Source organism: Bubalus kerabau, chromosome 8 (assembly GCF_029407905.1).
Source record: "Bubalus kerabau isolate K-KA32 ecotype Philippines breed swamp buffalo chromosome 8, PCC_UOA_SB_1v2, whole genome shotgun sequence".
NCBI lineage: Eukaryota > Metazoa > Chordata > Mammalia > Artiodactyla > Bovidae > Bubalus > Bubalus kerabau.
This window is the reverse complement of record NC_073631.1, coordinates 106447730-106467311: the sequence shown is the minus strand read 5'-3', so window position 1 is coordinate 106467311 and position 19582 is coordinate 106447730. Positions and strand designations below refer to the sequence as shown.

The 19582-nt window shown below is 48.5% G+C and overlaps 1 protein-coding gene across 2 annotated transcripts in view; it reads left to right on the top strand.

Moving 5' to 3' along the window:
• Positions 1–19582, top strand: part of HIPK2 (homeodomain interacting protein kinase 2) — a 192044-nt gene that overhangs the window by 115951 nt on the left and 56511 nt on the right. The gene's annotated exons all lie outside the window — the stretch shown is intronic.

Sequence of the window (19582 nt, the reverse complement as noted above, 5' to 3'; positions counted from 1 at the left end):
TTTGAAAGCATCAGTTCTTCAGCGCTCAGCCTTCTTTATGGTGTGGGAGGCGTGGTTTGTCCCATGAAGTCTCTAACCCCACCATCTACTTTACAACATTTAATAATCCCCAGTGCCATCTTCTCCAGTTACTCATGGTTAGAGACAAACCCCCTTGTGTCTGTACTTTCTGAGTAAAGGAATCAAAGAACAGCTCATTATCTGACCTCAGGACCAGCGCACTGGAAATGCAGGGTTAGTGTTTGCTGCCCTGGGTCATAGGTCCTGGTGTCCCTTCCTTGTTCCCCTGGACACTCCTGTGTTCTCCTGCCTCTGCGCCTTCACTTACAGTTTTCCCGTCTGCAGGCCCTCTCCCCTCTTGGGACCCTCTAAAGTCAGCTGAAAGTCTACCACTTCTAGTGTGTTAGTCTCTCAGTTGTGTCTGATTCTTTGTGACCCCCTGGACTGCAGCCCACCAGGCTCCTCTGCCCATGGAATTCTCCAGGCAAGAACACTGGGGTGGGTAGCCATTACCATGCCTAGTGGTCACAGTAAATCCTACCTGCTTGTGTTCTTCCCAGCCTGGATCAAGTCACTGAAGTCCACTACAGTGTAAGCCCCAGGAGGGCAGAGACCCCCATTTTTGTTCATTCCCAAATACTCAGCACCAGGACAGAATTGATGCTTGATAAGTACTGTTGAATGAAAGACAGCGATTACTGTCTGTAAACTTAGTGGCCATCTGAGGTATATCCCTTCTGTCCATGTCCACCAGCTGCTAAGCTTCTTGAGAACAGAAACCATGACTTTGTATCACCCTCTAGCAGAGTCTGGAACACCCGAGGAGCCCCATAAATACTGGTGATCACATTTACGACATCGTTCCCTGAGCGTGGGGTGGGCTGGGGGATGGGGAGGCAGGCAGAGTGTCTTTCTCGTGCTCTTATAAAAACCACCTTGAGCAGCTTTTTAAGGAAGCCCAAGGGCCCCTGACCTCCCACTCAGCACTTGACTGTTTAGAAAGGATAGTCTTCAGAGCATGACATTGTTAATACTGCATTCCTCCTCTATAAATTTTCAAAGGACTGTATAGAAATTGTTCAGGAATCAAGTTATCCAGGGATTGGTTAGTTAATTCCTAAGTAAGCCACTCTGAAAACTGATTGTAATCCTATTTCAAATGGAGAGTTGGGAGAGGGCCAAAAAAGGGTATATTATTGTATCTTGTAGGAGAGACGAATCCAGCGGATATTCACTGAGTTACGGCGCCAGAGCCTTCCTTTCTTCTGTTACTGTGAATTATTGTGCTCGTCGAAAGCCAGGTCAGCAAAGTGAGACTCCGGCATCCCACTTCCTCTCAGCTGAGGTCTTCTGTAATGGAGACCTTCATAAACAAACACTGCATACACTTCGCGTGGGATCCTTCTAAACTTCATGCTGTTTAATGTAAAGTGTAATCATTATTGTACATTCCTTTTAAGTTCTAAAGTGTCCCTGGCTTCTGGGGTAGCTGTTGATGAAACGTTTTTTGTTTAGTAAAAGATAACTAGCTTTCTACCACTCAAAAAAGTCTTCAGTATATAAGCTAAAAGCAGTCATTTTGCTTAGCTCCTCCATTCGTCCTTCTTCTTGCCTCTTTCCTGTGGGTGGCAAGCTCACATGCCTGTAGGGCCAGGCAGGTAAAGTCAGTGAGCTGCGAGGGCACAGCGGGAGACACACCTGTATGCCACATAAGGGGGCAGAGCTCCCCAGCCCAGGCTAATTGCTGCCAAGCACAGACCTGTAGTCCTGAGTTGCCGGAGCCTCGGAATTTCAAGAGAAGCCAGAAATCCAGATTTTTAAGAAAGACCCACTTGATTTCTAAATGTTAACAACTAATTCAAAAAGGATTTTTAACCCTTTGCAGGCCAAACCATTTATGTGTCTGTGTCACACGCTTCCTACAGGGTAGCAGTTTGCAACCTTTGTTCTGTCTTTCAGGCATTCCTGCCTCTGGGCACTTGAAAGTCCTCCTTGGTCATCGGTTTCATTGTACCACCTGCTTTTTAAAGAGGGTGATCACTGACATCCAGAGTGTGGATGCCCACAGAGAAGGGACCAGGAGGAGCGTCTAGTACAGCTATGGGCACCAGGCAGATGCTCAGCTAAGGCTTGTCTCGAGAACAAGTCTCAAGCTTCTTTTGCATAATCCCTCCTCTCTTGGAAGTCTGGTCACACATGGGTTTTAGTTACCCATCATTGCATAACGTATGACCTCAAAATTCATTGACTTAAAACAATAATATATATGTATTATCTCACAGTGTCTGCAGGCCAGGAATTTGAGAGCAACCTGGCTGGACAGTTCTGCTCCAGTTCTCTCATAGGGTTGCAGTCAGGTTCTCAAGGGGGAGCTGCAGTCATCCGAGGACTTGGCCTGGGCTAGAGGATCTTCCTCAGTGGCTCTTTGTCCTGGCTGGTGCCAAGCTGGTGCAGTCGGTTGGCAGGAGGCCTCAGTTTCTTGCTGTGTGGGCCTCTGCCTAGAACTGCTTGAGCATCCTCACAACATGGCCACCGGCTTCTCACAGAGTGATCCATCCAAGAGAGAGCAGGGTAGCAGATGCAACGTCTTTTATAACCTAGTCTCAGCAGTCACGTTATTTCTGCAGTATCCTGTTGGATTCAGTGTGGGAGGGGATTCACTACTGAATATGACGAGGTGAGCGTCTAGGAGCCATCTTGGAGGCTCCTAGATGCTGTGTGTCACAGCTGTGCTTACGGTAGTCACTAAATCCTTTTAGTTTATTTTGATTGCACTGGGTCTTCATTGCTGCTCGCTGGCTTTCTCTAAGTGTAGCAAATGGGGGCTGCTCTTTGCTGTCTCGTTTCAGTGACTTCTCTTGTGAAGCCTGGGCTCCAGTAGTTTCAGCATGTGGGCTTAGCTGTTCCACAGCATGTGAAATCGTCCCAGGTGGGGGTTGAACTGGTGTCCCCAGCTTTAGCAGGCAGATTCTTATCCAGTGTACCATTAGGGAAGTTCAGTAGTCACTAAATCCTTTTTAAACAGATGATCATTGAGAGTAGTTAAAAAAAAAAAAAAACCTAAAGGAATAACATTTATGCCCTAGTGATTTATCCCTAATATTCATCTCATTTACTATTGTGTTCTTGAGATGAACCTCGGGAATTAAATACCCTATTTTCATATCCAGTCTTAAAACTGTCATCTCCAAATGTGTCAAAAAGCACTTTTCAAAAGTAGATTTAAAAATTCTACCTGTATCACCTCTCACAGTGATAGACTCAGGTATACTGTTTGCTCTTCAGGGAAGGGCTTTCAATTACTGCTTCCCTCTGTCTGCTTCACGGGGTTTCCCTGTTCTCATATTCTCTGGATTGTCTGAGATGACACTTCTCTAGTGAGCCTAATGTTTTTTAAAGATTTGAAAGGAAAATCCCGAAGAAGTAGTGTCCTGAGCCAAGGATGGTACCCGCTTTGGTATATTAATATCATTTGTGAAGACTAATAGCCCCCAGAGACTTCCTGGAGCCCTCTGAATTGGTAGGAGAGGGGTGCCAGTTTTCAGAAGATCAGAAGTTCATGCCACTGTATCTATTTCGGGTATCCCCTGTGCCAGTCCCCATCCCAGCTCCAGCAGCAGGACCGAGTGGGAGCTGCTGCCTGCTTCAAACATAGACACACAAAACACACACGCACACCACATACATCACTCAGGCTGCACCTCGCAGACATACAGACACAACACAACACACACGCGCGCGCGCGCGCACCCTCAGACTGCAGCCTGCCTTTGCCTCCTTTAAGACCACTCTAAATTCTCATTTTAACCACATTTCGCCTCAATAAAAATGTTCAGGGGAAGTAAACGTGCCCCACCGTGATTTCCCCTAGGAAAATCCCTGCTGGTAGCTAGTGCTTATTTGTTCAATAAACAAAACCTTAGTCTGGGAATTGAAGGTCAACACCAGGCAAAACCACACGAGTGTGCCTTGCGCTGTGCTCTGGGGCCTGCGAGTCTGAGTGCGCACCCGGGTAGGGGGGGGAGGGGAACGGGGGGGAGGGGCGGGGCCCGCCTTGCCCCGCCCACTCCACCTTAGCCCTGGTCACCGAGAAGGGCATAGGTAGATGGAAATGAAATGCATAATTCATAAGGCCCGTAGTGGCGTGCGATCTGTGGAAGGGGAGTGGTAATTATAGAACTGAGAAGGGAGGCTGCAGGCGTGTAAGTAACCTTTCTAGGTTACAGGCTGCTGTGATAGATGGCCCTCATTGTTCTATTCCTGACCTTTTTCTGAACTTCCCTTTAGAAGAACAGAGGAAATACACTTCTGCCTTTTCCCATATTGTTTGTGAATAATACCTTCAGATGCCAGCTTTGAGCGTGTTTGTGTTCTTGTGTTTGGGGGTTTTGCTTTCCTTGTCCCCTCCCCAACTCCAGCCCCAGGCTTTGCTGCTTCCCATAGTAAAATCTAGTCCCTAATTAGTTCATCCCAGTATTAATGGTAAATACAGAGGCTACACAAATATTTGTCCATATTGAACACAGTACTGGGAAAGAAAAATACCCACGGAGCATCGTTTTCCCACCTCTGCCCCCTGCCTTTCCCTCCCAAAATTGCCTCCCCCAGGCAGGCAGGACAGGCCTGAGAATGGTGCTAAGGATAATGCAGATGGGCTGGTGACAAAGGTGTGGGATGTGGCTGTGGCCTCTCAGTAGGGATGATCGAACCGATGACAGACCTTCGGCCCCACCTTGCAAAATGGAGTCATTTTCACCAGATGTTAGGTGCACCTAGGAATGAAACTCATATTTAAACTGCTGATGCAATTGCAGAGAAAATAAAAAACATAACCAGGCTAGGGAACATGCGCCGTATTTCTTTTATCAGCCTTACCTCTATGCAACCCCAAGTCCTCGGTGTTGTACATGCCACACTTCCTCCAGTGGTATTGATTTCCTGGTCTGAACTGTGAGTCCCCAGTGAGGGCCCTGTGATCGTCTGAAGCCTGTCAGCCTCTGTAAAGTCAGGGGACCCCAGAAGAGAGAGGAAGGAAGACATCTGTTTGATTTTTCACACAAGTTAGCATCGTTAAAGAGTCAGGCAGAATTGTTCCACTTAGCCACCAACTTGAATCTAGAGTTGAATCTTTGGGGGTATTTGGGGTTGTTTTGTTCCTTGAAAAACAAACCCTTTTTGAGCCTGAATGAAAAGGAACTAGACAGTTTCGTCAGAGGCTTTCAACGAGGAGTCAGAATTTGATTGGTTAGTGCTGATTGAACACCTGTTGTGGGCAGAGCACCACCAGGCTGCTCTCTGGCGGCTTAGCACTTCCTTAGGAAGCAAACATCGGCTCTGTCTTCTCAAGGAACTTTTGATCTCATGGGGAAAGCCAGGACAAGCCTAAATGTACACATACAAAGACCTGCTTACATAATTGACACTCTACAGAGGCGAGGGTGACAAGCTCGGTTACTTTAAATGATTTTTAAAACTTCGTACCAATGATGACTACCATTCTTTCAAACATTCATTTAATTGCTTGTGGTTTCTTTTCTTTTCCGTTGTATCTTTTAAAATCTCCCTAGCTGCCTCCTCTCTTCCCATCTCCATTTGTTATTTCTTTCCTCCATTCCAGATAAATAGTTTCTTCTCTTCACCTACCATTCCTCCATATCTTTTAAAGATACAAACTTCCTAGGTCAAGCCTCTCCCATTAAAAATGAAGGATTTCTCCATGGAAATCCCCATTATCAGAGAAGTACTAGACAGGGCTCACTGGTTCTCTATCCCTTCTCTTGCCCGGCACATAAACACATGCATGTGCGTACTCAATCATGTCCAACTCTTTGCGACCCTATGGACTATAACCCGCCAGGCTCCTCTGTCCATGGGATTCTCCAGGTAAGCATACAGGAGTGGATTGCCATTTCCTCCTTCAGAGGATCTTCCTGATCCAGCGATCGAACCCGCATCTCCCGCATTGCAGGCAGATCCCTTGCTGCCTGAGCCATCAGGGAAGCCACACATACATCTATGATGCATAAACAACAAATAGTAAGAAGTCCCTGTGTTTACTTCTTCCCCAGAAAATGGCTTTCGTCAGCAAGCACCTGTGTATTGAACATTGACTGCATCCTGCAGGGTTTGTGGTAGGAAAAGGAGACTGAGACCTCTGCCTCTCCCGACCCGTGAGCACGGCGCGTGGCCACCGTGTATGTGGAGGACTCGCCCCCACAGCACTTGTGCCAGGTTTGCAGGCATAAATAACAGACGCCCACTGCCTCGAGATGCTTTCGGTCCAGCTGAGGAGCCGCTGGTAGATTTTTCTCATTTTAAGAAAGTTATCAGGGCAGCGATGAATGAAAGACTGGAATTGGCAGATGTGTTGTGGGGACACAGACTCAGAGAGTGCCTTGGTCAGGACAGAATTCTAGAAGAGGCAGGATTCGAGTTGGAAGCCTTGATGGCCAGAGGAGGGCTTTCCATAGAGGCAAACTGGGGGTGCGGCTGCGGGTAGGGAGCGAGGGCGGTTGGAAGGGATGCTGGGCGTGCTGCCAGGGCCTCGTCCTGACCACCCTGACGAGTCTGGATGGTTCTGCCCTGTCGCCTCTTGTGCCCCCACCAGGTAGATCCCCCCCTTCCCTCTCAAGTCCATCTTCCTTTCCTTTTCCTCCACCTCCTGAGCCCCAGCCGACTGACGTGCAATGCCCTATTTCTACACTTGGGTTAGTCCACTCAGCTGGAGTGGGGTTCGGTGCTCTGAGGAACAAGATGAACATTTTAATCTCTTTTGCTGAAGCCTGCTCCATTCCAAAGGCAAGATCCGAGAGTCCCAGCTCTTGGGTTACAAAGAGGCCCCATTGTTCGGATGAGAAAAACAAGTTTCTGGACAGATGAGCAGTGGTGTTCTCATCTGCGGGGACAGCCTGCTCCCCTTCCACCAGCAGAAGTGTCTTCCAGGCTCTCGTCTGCAGTGTGCGGTAGGTCTGTCACGGTGACGTCCCTGGCTGTCCCCGGTGGCCTCCATCCCTCTATTGTGCAGCAGTCGAAGGATGGGGGCCCTTTCAGAGCATGCATCGGCCCCTGCACTCCGGCAGCCCCTCATGTCAGCTGTTTTTCCTCCATGACCCAAGCGAGCACAAGAAAGCAAACTGGAGTTTTGTTTCCAGTTCCTCTAGGAAAAGTTGAATATTAGGTTTTCCCTAAATCAGCTGCCTTTGGCTGGAGACCTGGGATTTATGCGCACTCTCTCGTCCTAACTCCCGTCGGAACAAACAACCAGCCACCACGGGGGCCACATCTTTGCCCCGACCAGGGCAGGTCTGAACAGACCGTGGTTTAAGTCCCCTCTGCAGCATGTCCTGCAGTAGAATTGAGTGAAGAATGGTGCCTCCATTCTCCTCTGCCCATCTGGTCTCCTGGCAGAGCCAGCCTCATCCACCTGGCTCTTCTTCCTCCACGCACCTGTCCACATGCAGACAGGACACTTCTACACTCTGTGGACCAGAACCTGCTCCATTGGCCAGGGTGGCCACTGGCTTTAGTTGAAAACTTGCTTAGGTAGCATATCTGCTGGCCTTGGCCCTTCTTTCTCTATAATTCTCTACCGACCGCGCAGTAGCAGGAGGGAGGCCTTGTCTGAGGATGGAAGTATCCCCATGGCTACAGGGAAGGTCACCCTCCAGCATGTGTTCAACATCTTTACTCAGCGGGCTCCTCTACATATCTCAGTTTTCGGCTCCAGCTCTCTTGATTGGTATGTCTCCAATCGGTGACACTGAATGCATCTCCCTTTCAAAGAAGGAGCAGGTTTATCGCCAGGCCCTGTATTCCTCACCCCCATCCATCAGCCATAAAGACCGCCTCCTGATTTAGCACTGCGAGCCACAGAGTCAGCTGGTGCCATAAGAAGGGAAATAACCCGAGGATGAGCCTTGACTTTGGTACCATTCACTTGCCAAGAGCTGGGCCTCAGGGGGCGCCACGCAGCACAGCATACTGGCTCTCCGGCCTCGTGCTGGTTCAGTCCAGCCCTGAGAAGCGTTTCTGAGAACTCACTACGGGCCAGTGGAAGCTAAGTGTTAACCAATGGAAAGTTTTCCACCGAAATCAATAATTTCTTATAAGTAATAGTACCTTCTTGGTGTGCTTTTATTTGGGATAGAGACTGTTGAGCTGTTGCTGAATCATGTCCAAGTCTTTGCGACCCCATGGGCTGCAGCACGCCAGGCTCCCCTGTCCTTCACTATCTCCCAACGTTTGCTCAAATTCAAGTCCGTTGAGTCGGTGATGCTATCTAACCATCTCATCCTCTGCTGCCCCCTTCTCCTTTTGCCTTCAATCTTTCCCAGCATCAGGGTCTTTTCCAATGAATCAGTCTTCACATCAGGTGGCCAAAGTATTGGAGCTTCAGCATCAGTCCTTCCAGTGAATATTCATGGTTGATTCCCTTTAGGATTGACTGGTTTGATCTCCTTGCTGTCCAGAGGACTCTCGAGAGTCTTCTCTGGCACCCTGGTTTGAAGGCATCAATGGCTGAGCCTTGAGTTAACTCACTCAAAGGTGTGAAGGAGACCCCTCCTTTCTTCCAGGCCTGACATCCCACTTCCACCCCACTGGGGGTGACACATAACCACTCTGAATAAAGTGGAGGGGCTGCATCTGCCATGGGTCTAGAACTGAAATTCCAAATTCCCTCCCAGCACAGAGAAAAGAGGAGTGGCCTCAGGAAGCGAAGGGTGACAGCCGGTGACAGTGCCTCATGGGTGAGGCCTTCCTGGCAGCAGACTTCCCAGGGAAGCTCGAAATGCAGTTTCAACCCTCAGTTTCAGTCAGCAGACTAGCAACCAAGCAGAAGAAATTGTCAACCAGCAGAACTAAAAAGGACATCCGAGGTTTTGTCTTCTTTCTCCCCCGCAGCCAGCTGCCCCCGGCTTTGCGCAGCATGCCTGCCGCTGTGAGCCAGGACTGTAGTCTGGTCCTCCTGTTAAGGACCTGATTCCTGCAGGCGTGGGGGCCTCACTACAAGATGCACACACTCCTGTACAGGCCACGTATCACCACCGCATGCAGAGAGGGGACAGTGTGCGGGAGGGGCTTGGTGACGCCCACCGCGTCTCTCCACCCAGCTGTGAGTGACGCCGGACAATGCTTTCTGATAAGTCACGGCGCCATTATGTTTTTGCTCTATGCACATCTTTTTACATGTGTTGTTATTCACAATCAATCAAAGACTTTTTTAACTTTATAAAAGAACCTGGAGCTGTACGTATGTAAAAAGAATCTCTAGGTGTAGTCCAGTTCAGTCATTCAGTCGTGTCTGACTCTGCCACTCCATGGATGCAGCATGCCAGGCTTCCCTGTCCATCACCAACTCCCAGAGTTTCCTCAAACTCCCATTGACTCAGTGATGCCATCCAACCATCTCATCCTATGTCACCCCCTTCTCAATCTTTCCCAGCATCAGGGTCTTTTCCAGTGAGTCAGTTCTTTGCATCAGGTGGCCAAAGTACTGGAGCTTCAGCATCAGTCCTTTCAATGAATACTCAGGACTGATTTCCTTTACGATTGACTGGTTTTGATCTCCTTGCCGTCCAAGGGACCCTCAAGAGTCTTCTCCAACACCACAGTTCAAAAGCATCCATTCTTTGGTGCTCAGCCTTCTTCATGGTCCAACTCACATCCATACATGACTACTGGAAAAACCATAGCTTTGACTAGACAGACCTTTGTCAGCAAAGTACTGTCTCTGCTTTTTAATATGCTGTCTAGGCTTGTCATAGCTCTTCTTGCAAGGAGCAAGCATCTTTTAATTTCATGGCTGCAGTCACCATCTGCAGTGATTTTGGAGCCCAAGAAAATAGTCTGTCATTGTTTCCATTGTTTCCCCATCTATTTGCCATGAAGTGATGGGACCGGATGTAGACATGCCGAAATCTGAGATTCCGTTTCCCTGGCCAACAGGTGCTTCCACAGACATTTATTGAGCATGTACTTTTGCCAAAAGTATGAGCATGAAGTCTGGTTATGTTATAGTCCCATGGGGTGTTGGACGGCAAGAGCAGGCTTTCTCCAGCATCCCCTGACTTCATGATAACAAGCCCCAGAGACCTGGGAGATACAGGACCACCGGGTGTGGGGTGGGCTGAGTAGACACAGTGCGTGGTACATGTCAAGAGGATAAGGAATTCCAGGACAGGGTCCATGTTTTCGAAATGACCCATTATGAGGTCTAAGTCATTCTTCCCAGGACCATTTCTTAAAGCGATTTACAAAAAATTAGAGGCTAACGTCAGTATATCCTCTAGATATCTGGGAACCGGTTTCCTAATTATACCAATATTGTTAGAAGCCTTTGGAGATTATAGTTATTGAGTTCCAGATCCAACCTTTTCTTCTGGTAGATAAGCGAGAAGGTTAGATTTTAGTGCTGAACTTTGCAGAGTTGAAGCAGAGCTGGGAACCAAGGGTCAGCACAGGGGTGGGGAATGGGAGGGTGGAGATGTGTGTGTGTGTGTGTGTGTGTGGGTGTGTGCACACGCGCATATATTTAGTGTACACCGGGTAAGTCTTCCTCAGAGTCAAAATGTTCATTGCCAATACAAATCCAAAAAAACTTCTGCTCTGATTCTAACATTGTCCTGAAATGGTTGGTTGACAAGGAAACGCACTTCCTTCGGGAGACTGTCCAAGTATGGCGTGAGAATGACGTCACCAGCGCAGTCAAACCCTGATTATATATAATCAACTTTCCAGGTGGATGTGATGCTTTGTTCTGATGTCTTGAGCATTTCTGTTCGTGAGAACTGGAAGTGCTCAATTATAGCAGCGTCACCAGTGAGGATCTTGAATCCGCATAGCACACACAGAGTTTTATGGCTGTCAGCAGTGGCCCCGAGAAAGAACTTCTAGAACCCCTCTGAAACAATTCCGTTGCATATGTAACATCAAGCTGGGACCACCACAGGCACCAGTTGGGTATGTTTGCTGGCTTCCCTTCTGGAGTCAGAGCCTTGTCACTGTCAGAGGACAGCGTCCTCCTCGTCGTACAGCAGATTATCTTACAGAAGAAAATCTCTTCTGTGGAAGGTGTGTGGAGCTCTTAGGATGCACAGTGTTTGGTTAGACCAGTCTCCTTATCACCTTGGCTCAGGGCAGGCTCACACAATGAGCAGGCTCCTGGTCAACCTCACCCTGTGATTTGTTCCTGAAGCTCTGTCTCTGAGTCACTTTGTCTTTCACCCATTTGTCAAGCACCTCAAAGACAGAGCTGCTTCTTTACTATCTCCAGTTTGCCAAGGAAGCTGTATCTTCTTCAAAATCGAACCCCAGGTTGACCTTGGATTAGCCAGACCTCAGTTGCTATCTCCACTTGGACCTTTCTGGGTCCCCCTGACATGGTACGAACCCATCTTCTAGAAATACTGCCCCGAGGCACTCTCCAGCATTCACCTTTCAGATTGTCTTTTGTGAAAATCCTTTGGGCTTTGGGGTCCCTAAAATAGCCTCCTCCGAGTCCTCAGATTTCTGCCCCTCCTAGGGTCCTGTGTTGCCTTGATGTAATCCTTTGCCTCCCAGTCCAGGTCACCAACTCAAATAGTGCCTCTGAGCGGGTGTCAGCCTTTCCAAGTCTCCTTATTTTTGCGGCGGAAACATAAGATTTAACAACCCATCTGAAACACAATTTTACATTTTGATTGCTTCTGCCCCAGCCATACTGAGGTTATTTTCAATCTACATATATTTGTGGGAACAGGCTTTTTCACTGCAGTTCAATTCAAGTACACCTTATAATATCAGTGATTATAAAATACCATGGACTAACAGAGTGTCTTGCTTCCAGAGAGTTCAAACTGCTTTATAATTCTACCAAATGTAATTTATCTTCATAAGCTGCTGCAGAGACAAGGAAAAAAGCAAGATTAATAATCACATTTTATAGATGGTGATATAAAAACCCGGAGAAATTGAGTAACATTTTTCCAGAAATGCACAGTCCTTCCTGTGCTCTCTGATTAGTGTTGCAGATTTATTGCCCAAGTTGGGAGTGACCATGAACCTTGCACTTGTGTTATTAGTGTGGGTGATGGAGACATGAACTTGGCCGGGGAGGTTGGGTGAGGAAGGGCTTGTACTGTGAAAGGTGATGCAGGGTTAAGGTCATGCTCTCCAGTAGGAAGAAGTTAAAGAGCATCCCTTTAATTTCTTTAAGGTTAAAGGGGGTTGTGGATGGGCAGTTTTCTTTCTAAAGCTAAATGACAGGGACTTCGTTGTTGGTTATATTAATCTTTGTACCTTTTTCGTAAAGATAAATGAAAAAAACTCTTTAATGGTTATGTTTTAATATATTTAAATAGTTTTCCTAATGTTTCAATTTATAAGGAAGAAAATGGACCTTTAAGATGAAGAAAGGGGGACTTCCCTGGTGGTCAATTGGTTAAGAATCTGCCTGCCAATGCAGAGCACATGTGTTTGATCCCTGGTCTGGGAGGATTCCACATGCCATGGGGCAACTGAGCCCTCGTGCCGCAACTCCTGAGCCCATGCTCTAGAGCCCGCGAGCCACAGCGGTTGAAGCCCATGTGTCTGGAGCCTGTGCTCTGCAGCAGGGGAAGCCACTGCAATAAAAAGCCCCCACACCGCAGCTAGAGAGTAGCCCCTGCCCGCTGCAACTAGAGAAGCGTGTGCAGCAATGAAGACCAAGTGCAACCATAAAATAAATAACATTAATAAAACTTTTTTAAATGAGGAAAGGGGATGCTCTTTATCTAATTGCCGTCACATGGCCTTAGACACACTGTACATAACACATAAGTGATGTACTATCTGTTGACTGCTTTCTCTGGGCCAGGCCCTGTGCTAGGTGCTCCTATGATGCTGTTTCATTTTATCCTCCTACCAACGTCAGGAAATCGGTATACAGCCACAACCTGACGGCACTGTGAACTTGGGGTCCTGAGTGTTTCCACTCAACTCAGGTGGTGTCCACGCCTCTGTTGGAGGTCATTCCCCCATAGGGTCACAACATTCTGCACATGATCTGGGAATGCCTCACCAGCTACATGTACTGTCAGGAGAGCAACTAGACTGAAATATCAAAGCTTAATCTCTGGTGTGTTGAAAATGACAGTTGTCCGTTCTCTTTCTGTAGAAAGATAGAATTTTCCATGTCTTGCTGTGGAAATGTTGGAAAGGAACAATCTCTCTTTCTTAGGTGCAAATTTTGTCTGACACTTCGTGTGTGTTTCAAGTATTTCTGATGTCCCAAAATAGCAGTGAGGAGCCTCTGTAAGAGGATTCCATGGGCTGGTAAGTGAAGGTTGAGTCCCTGACAAAGCCTGGGTGGTACTGAGCCCAGAGGGGAAAGGCCATGTCCCAAGCTGGTGGTCCTACCCACTAGGGACCCAAACCAAGACCAGAAACAGCGCCCATGCAAGAAACCAGGATGTGATTTTTTTTTCTTTTTTTTTTTTAAAGCATGTAAACTTTGAAATAGAAAGGCCAAGTAGTCTGCCTCTTGTCATAGGCAGTGTTTCCAAGGAGATGGCACCAGCTTCAGGGAAAACTGGTGCCTGCTGAGGGTGGGGGGTTGAAACAGAAAGGTTTATTCCTTCTCCAGAGGTGCGGTGAGCACCTGGGTGCTCCAGGCGTCTGCGCTAGATGCCAGAGGTGCAGCCAGAGGCCAGGGATGGACATGTACTCACCCCACCCTGTGCCTAGAGGCCACCTCACCTACCTCTCCCGAGAAGCCCCCCAGGCTTTGCCTCGCCTGCGTGTGCTGGGCACAGGTTGTATGTTGGCCGTAGGCTCATTGTTGCCTCTGACTAGACATGAACTCCTGGAGGAACCGCAGGGTCTGGTTTCTGATCGTCAGCACCCAGCACAGTGCCTGGCACATAGAAGATGCTTAGGAAAATGGCAGTTGAGTTATTCTGCTAAGTGACTAAATAAGGGGTGCTAAACTCTGTCTTAGAATAACCCCTGCTAATAATGCTTTCTTCACTGAAGAATAAATATACCTTAGCAACCATCGAATATGCTTCAGGTGCACTGAACAAAAAGAAACCAATTTTAGACTTGACTTTGAACATTGAGGAGTTTGGAGCCTTATAGACCATTGGAGCAGGGACCAGGCATCTGCCCGATCATAGCAGAGGGGTCTTCAGTTCCCCAGGGATTACTGAGAGGCCAAAGAAGTACCTTCCTGACCTGAGGGTTCGTGTTGAGCAGATTTTTATGAAGCATCTTCTGTGTACCAGACTGTGGCTCAAAACATAGAAACACAGGCCCTGCCCTTGGGATAGTAGAGGGCGAACACCCAGACATATATATACAACAGTTGTTGTTGTTCAGTCGCTCGGTCGTGTCTGACTCTTTGTAACTCCATGGACTGCAGCACACCAGGCTTCCCTGTCCTTCTCCATCTCCCAGAGTTTGCTCAAATTCATGTCCATTGAGTCGCTGATACCATCCAACCATCTCATCCTCTGTTGTCCCCTTCTCCTGTCTTCAGTCTTTCCCAGCATCAGGATCTTTTCCAATGAGTCAGTTCTTCGCATCAGGTTGTCAAAGGATTGGCGCTTCAGCTTCAGCATCAGTCCTTCAGGTGGTCAGTTAATATTTATTGGACTGATCTGGTGGTTCATGTCTGTATGTTCACCACACAGCCCACCAGCACCGAGAGCAAGGTGTGTTTGAGTGAGGAAGGGGCGGGGGAAGACAGGCTGTCTCAGAAATGTGACCAACGTGTCATGTGTGCAGACAAGAGGACACAGCCTTTGAATGGAGGAGAGTTTCAGAGTAAATTGGAAATGGTTGAAACCAAAGGCAGGAGACGAGTGGGGGTTTACAAGAGAGGGCTGGACCACAGAGGGCTCCAGCAAGCCCACAGTGTGGAGCGGAGTGGATGACGGCTTCTAAAGGAAGAGGGAAGAGATGGGCCTTATCAGCCCTGCCCGTTCACATGCACGGAAGCCTGCTCTTCCCTGGGTGAAAGGCTCGCGTCTGGGTTTTCATTCCCTCATGAAGATTCGCCCCTTCCACCCTCCTTTGTTTGCAAGCCTTAGAACTTTCCATCTGAATCACGTATTTTAGCACTTTTCTTATATTTAGTAAAGGTTTATTCAATCTACAAATCCTTACTGATTGGCTCCTAAATGCCAGACCCTGTGCTGCCCTCTTGGACAGAGCAGAGGAGACAGACGGTGAGGAGGTTATTGGGAAAGTGCTGTAAAGTGACATTTACGGCACCAGAGATGGAGACTGACTGGTGTCGAGGGACGCCTGTTGGCGGCAGTGACAATTAAGCGGAGGTTTGAAGGATGAGTGAGAAGGAAGCCGCCACCTGAGAACCAGCGGAGAAAGCATTTGACGCTGAAGCTACAGCTCCGTGGGAAGGCTCAGGAAACTGGTTAGGCTGGGGCTCACTGAGCTGGGAGAGTGGACTGGGTGACAATGCCGGGCGGGGCAGGGCCCAGCCGGGGGAGGGACTGAGATTTCCTTCTCAGGGTGGCAGGGAGCCTGGGAAGGACTTCGAGCGGAGGGCCTGTGACCTGTTGAGCTGGTAGAGAGTGGACTGGAGGAAGCAGTGATGGATGGAAAGATAGGAAGGCCCAGGTGAGATGGTCAGGGCCAGGGCGGTGGCAGCAGAAGCGGAGGATCTGGGGCCTGTTGAGCTGCTTCGGAGCTGCCGTTATTGCATGGCAAGGATGTGGAGGGAGAGAGGGGAATCAGCGATCAATCCCAGGTTTCCACCATGAGTAATGGGGCGCTGTGGGGGGTGGGGGTGCGACAGGAATTCCATTTAGTGAAACAGAGGACGGAGGGAGGAATTATTTGGGGTGGGAGGGTGCAGAGGAGCAGAGTTCCCTTTTAAAGACAAGTTGAGGTGATTGAGAGATATTCCAACGGAGATGTCAGGCCATCAGAAACTTAAAGCTGGAGCCGAGGAAAGTCCAAGATGGAGACAGACTTTTGGAAATACACAAAATGGGATTTAAACCACTAAGAGTGGACACAATGACCGTTGCAGTTTCCCAGCGTGCAGAGACGAGTACCACAAAATACATGACTCGGAATAACGGAGCCTTGTTCTCTCTCAGTTCTGGAAGCTAAACGTCCAAAATCAAGGTGTCGGCAGGGCCATGCTCCCTCTGAACCCTGCAGGGAGGGGCCTTCTTGCCTCTTCTAGCTTCTGCTGGCTCCTTGGCTTGCGACAGCATCACTCCAGTCTCCGCCCCCATCCTCACATGGCCATCTTCCCTCTGTGTCTGTGTCCAAATCGCCCCCTTCTTCCGAGGACACTGGTCATACTGGATGAAGGATACACCCCGCTCCAGGATGACGTCATCGTAACCGATAACATCTGTAGTCACCCCATTCCCAAAGAAGGGCACACGTTGAGCTACCAAAGATTAGTACTTCAGCATGACTTTGGGACACAGTTCAACCCCATAAGAACTACCTAGAAAAACAGTGAAATGAGAGAAGAGAAGGGGTCCTGGGGCTTTGCCACAGGCAGCACTTGGACAGAGGATGACAAGCCGTGAGCAACAGAGCAGAACAAATGCAGGAGCACATAGTGTCGTGCGAACCAAGATTGCCTGTTTCAAGACTGGATGGAACGATCAACTGTGTGGAAGATACATGACTCTCAGGCTCCAGAGCTGAGAAACTGACCAGTGGGCGCGACGTGGTCCCTGCTGGCCTCGGCGAGCTCCACGCTTGAGTGGAGCAGAGGGGCAAGTCCAGCGAGAGGAGGGAGGGAAGATGCGAGAGACAGAGCATTGGAAGCTGCCGGAGATGACTCTTCAGAGATTTGGCTTTGGAAGGAGAACAGAGAACTAGGGCAACAGCTGCAGGGAGCTGAAGGGATTAGGAGAGGTTTGGTTTTGGCATGTTTTGTTCTTGCGTTCTGTTTTATTGTTTTTAGACGGGAGACACTGGAGCGAGAGTGTGTGCTTGGATTAGGTCTGTTTGTGTGTGTGCTGTGTATGTTTTTGTGCTTGACTTCAGTTGTCACCTGTGCTTTGGTGTCGCCTCCCCAGCAACCCGTGGGGGACAGGGCTGCACCTTCTGTTTCTTTTGTCTCCCAGCTGCCTTGCCTGATGCCCACGCATTTGCTCACTAGGATCACAGCAAAAGAAATCCTCTGCCATACATATCGCAACGCCAGGAATCACTGTCATTCCATTTTCTGATGGGCTAAACAATTTTTTTTAATATTTACTTACTGTTTATCTGGTTGTGCTGGGTCTTAGTTGAGGCATGAGAACTCTTAGTTGCAGCATGTGGGATATTACTTCCTCAACCAGGGATCGAACCTGAGCCCCCTGTATAAGGACCTCGGCGTCTTAACCACTGGACCACCAGGGAAGTCCCCAACTAAATGATTTTCACAGATCCCATACCTGTAACATGAGTCTGCTGTTTCTCGCCCAAGAACATCACTGGCATGCCCTTTGCATGACAGTCTTACCTGTTAGATTCTGCTGGGCAGATCAGGGAACAGAATCTGGGAAATGGGTTTCCAGGGGTTCCCAGCAGTCTGCTTAAGGGCATGAAAAAGTGAAAGTGAAAGTTAGTCACACAGTCGTGTCCCACTCATTGCGATCCCATGGACTGTAGCCCACCAGGCTCCTCTGTCCTTGCAATTCTCCAGGCAAGAGTACTGGCGCATGAGGGCCAGTTAATTAACCTGATAGGAATGACAGCCTCATGGTCAAGTCCAGAGATGGCCACACAGAACCAGAGCAGCCTGTTCCTAAGACCCGAGTGTCCAGGCTACAACGGGCAAAGGGACAGGTCACAAGAACGGGAGACAGAGGTGCTGAGATGCCTGATTCTGAGCCAGCAGCAGCTGCCACAGGAGGGGCTTCTCAAGACCAGAGCAGGGACCTCCCCAAGGAGAGGCCCGAGTCTCCACGTGAGAGGATGCAGGTAGACACGTCTGACTCTCAGAGAGGGCAGAAAGCAAAGCAGGTTCTGCCACATGTGTAACAAGAGCATGTTGTTTTCACTATCATGTTCTTTTGAGATACTCCCTTCTTTTCGAAAAGATGTGTTGGTTTTTTTTAAATAAATCGAAACCACCACGGAAGAGATGGCATTGCTGGAAGCAACCTGCGGTAGTCTCATCAGTTCCACCTAATGATCTGTGGCTCTGGAAGCCCTGGTGTGTGGGGGCACCACTGGACACAGTGACCTAGGCCAGGTCGAAGGTCCCATGACCCAGGACAGTCCAGCGCTGATGCCTCCCCAGGGCATCCGTCCCGGAGGGCAAGAGCCATCGCCCACGTCCACATGAACCGTCAGCAGCTAGGCTGGGAGGAGACAAAGACCAAAGACAGAGCGAAGTGCCAGGCACAACACTGGAGCTGAAGACACCCAGCACCAAGAGGACGGGGACAGGGAAGACCCCTTAAGTAACAGCTCGCTCCCCGGCCCTCCGCAGCAATCCCCTCCTTCCAAGCCCACAGAGACCCAACCTTGGCCTTGCCGCCCAGACCAGTCTTGGCGCTCTAGAAGCATCAACAGTAGTGCTGCCTCTCCAGCTCCAAGGAAGGGAAGAGACTCCTTTTTACAGCTGAAAAATCAAAAGACTTGATAGCAAGACCTTTTGGTTCGTATTTGTTTTTTCAGAACCATTATGTAGAGAAAAAAAAACCCAGCAATGAGAGCCAATTTAAAGGAGCAGGCAGGGAGATGCTTTGTGCAGGGAAAATTCAGCTCGAAGCTCCAACAAGTGGAGGTGCTCCTGGCATCCCCTCCCTCCCTCCTCTCCTGCTTGCTGGGCAAAGATAACCCGGATAGAGAAAAGTCTCCCAGCTCCCGGGCTCCCTCTCCAGGCTGCTAAAAAGGTGGAGTTGCATCTTCCTGGATCACTTCATCAAGGGGACCATTGATAGAGAAAACAGAAGTTGGGCCCATGCATCAGCAGAATGCCTTGAGCTACGTTTAAAAAAAAAAAAATCATAAACTGAGTTCATATCTCATGCTCTGAACGTGGTTTTCTCCAAAATGTACCCTTAGCGATCATGACCAATTCCTAGAAAAGCGGAGCTACTCTGTGGTCTTTGGTTTTGATTACCAAGTACATGTGAAATTTTCTCTTTGAGTTTAGGTGATTTCCTTTAGAAGTTCCAGCAGGTAACCAGGTTTATCATGTGAAGGAATATAGTTTCTAAAGTTAGGAAAGGGTTTATAATGGAATTCTGATTAACACCTGAACCAGGTACTATAATTGTCATAATAGAGAATTCTTTAGAAGGTAATGAAAAAAACAAAAACAAAAAACTAGTGTTTCCTTGGAAAAGTGTGATACAAACCCCTAAAAAGAGATTGTTGGCATAAACAGATACTGGATTTAATCCCATTCGGAGTGGAGGCAACTTGTTTTATATATGACTGAAAATAGCATACCTGTACTTCAGAATTCCTTTGTAAAAACTGGGCATCCTTGGGACTTCCCTGGTGACCCAGTGGTTAAGACTCAGAGCTTCCACTGAATGTTCAGGGCACAGGTTTGATCCCTGGTCAGGGAACTAAGATCCTGCATGCCACTCAGCAAAAAAAATTTTTAAAACCTGGGCATTCTCTTAAG